This window comes from Argentina silus, assembly GCF_951799395.1.
Source record: "Argentina silus genome assembly, chromosome: 4".
NCBI classification, from domain to species: domain Eukaryota; kingdom Metazoa; phylum Chordata; class Actinopteri; order Argentiniformes; family Argentinidae; genus Argentina; species Argentina silus.
The window spans coordinates 11,579,613-11,582,112 of NC_139658.1; positions in this window are offsets into that span (position 1 = coordinate 11,579,613).

Below are 2,500 nucleotides of genomic sequence, written 5' to 3' on the forward strand. Positions count from 1 at the left end.
TGTTGGTAACTATGACTTGGCAAGTTAAGTCAGGCATACAGCATTATGTAAGACTGCAAAGGGGTTACAGTCTCACCAAAGCCAAAAAGTCGGCTAACCAGTTGGCTAATCGAATCCTTCTGCTCTAACTCAAAGAATATAAACATAAGAGTTAAATTGCTGTAGTGTGGTGTTGTAGAGGTTTGGAACCATCTTTCTGGTTTAAATGCAGAATGTGTGTCTTTTGTTATGCTTTGTGCTGGCCTGGAACATACAGTATGTAATAGTAGACCTATATTGATTTAAACGTTATCTTGCTGCATAAGCAGTTATGTAAAGCTGTTTCTGTTGCTATGCTTAGTCGTTAGCAAGAGAGTGCAAGCTAATTACCAAAGCAACAATAAGGTCAAGTATTGATTTTCTTGATGATAATGAAGTGAAGTATTGGCATTTCTTTGGAAGCGTAATTACTGCACAGTTGATGATACTGCAATACTATATTCCTCATATTTATGACAAGGCCATGTCCACTGGGTCATTCAATCAGTTCAAGTTAAAGCATGGAACATGTAAAAAAAAACAAGAATCTGTGAAAAGTACCAGATACACGTATCAAGATATCTCCATTATGTCTTCAATGAACCATTACAATGACACCGACCGACCTGAGCTTTCTCTTGTCTTGGTTAACCATGTGAGAGATTATGGGCTAAGACCTCCACATTTAACTGACAATGTATTATAGCTAGCTCACTTCTCCCTATAGCATTTGATGCCAATGCCAATGCTCATAGCCATGATGCTAGTCTGTGAGAGAAACAGGTTTGGTCATATCTCGGCAGCAGTGATACCATTCCTCATTTTGGGATACCGTTGGGATACCATTCCTCATTCCATTCCATGCATTAGAGTGAGCCTGTCCTCTGATTTCTACCTCCACCAGCCCCTGCTTGGCACATATGCGAATGCACGGGATCTTAGGACATCCAAGGATCTACTGTGGTCTCCTTAACAGGTTGTGTCAACTTGTCTAGCCTATGAGACGGGACGTGGTCCCAGTTGTCAAGATTACAAACACACACACACAGTATGCACACACAGTATACACACACAGTATACACACACAGTGTATACATACACACACACACACACACACACACACACACACACATTGGAGGGTGATCATAAAACTGATCATAAAACTACACGTCCTGTACATTCACAATGTTTTTTGGACAACTTCATTAAAAAATACATAAAGATCAAATTGATGATATAAAGCTTTCTCTAAATATGACCATGACACAAGGGTAAGAGATAAGATTCTATTGATTCTAGTTCAGTATTCTTATATTTTTTGCTGCTTGAAAAAACAGTTGATTTTACAGTCACAATAAAGTTTTACGATCAGCCTTCATGCCATGCCACAATCGAAACAGGCCTTGATGTCCCATGGTAATTGTATGGACGGTGTCATGGCCTAGATCGTGTCACGTCACCTCCAGCGCTGTAAAGCCTTGTCCCATCTTGTCCTTGACAGAGGACCCTGTCACCAACATACAGTAATTATACCGGAGCTGACGTCTCCTCTTACAGCTGAATTATTGAACGGCTGAACAGGGTACAGGATCTCATGTAGAGACAGACAGCTCTGGTCGGTTCAGAATAGGCCTGGGGCAAATCCAAGATGGACGCCACAACAAGACCTTGGAAGTGACATTAACATGTACAGCAGTGACTTTTCCCCCCCCCCCGACTCCTGATAGATATGGGTGCAATGTCACTGTATTATTGTGTTAATGCTGTATTCTGTGTTTTCAAAGAGGAGAGCTTGCGAGTGAAAAATTAATTGCCTTACACTGCCCCTGTTTCCCAGTACATATGACACTAAAACTTAAAACTTTAAATGTGGATGAGGACAGAAGTAGAAAACAAAAACAGAAAAATAAAATTATACATTTTTGGTGTCACTGGCTAGTCCAAACTGTGAATAAATAAAATAGAAAACCCAGTCATTCTTAGAATATTTTGCTAGGTAATTGTCCTCTCTGTTTATGCTGTGCTTGGGCTTATCTGTCTATTTTTTCTTCTTTAGAGAAAGCCACAGAATGTCACATTCAGTATGTTATATACGGGTTATACAATATACCCTGGGGCAGGTCCTTGAGGATTCTAAGGCAGGTCCTTCAGGGTTTGGCTTACAGAGGCGTGTTTACCTGTAAGTGTTTTAGCATCAGCAGCAGGGGAGGGGGATGTACTTTGTTTCACTGTTAACACCGTGTCTTGTTGTTGTGTATTTTTGTGTTGATCTCTAAATCATACTGTAAGCCTACACATAGTTCAGTTTAGTACCAAGGAAACAGCTAGGATGTACAATGGAGTATTACTGTATGTGGGTGTCAGTAAATTGGCTTTCACTTTAATGAAGTGTGTTTCACTACTATATAAATCTACTACTACTATGTGTTGTATTATGTAATGTATTAAGTCATTTGCCGGGAGAGGGATTAAAGATAATTAA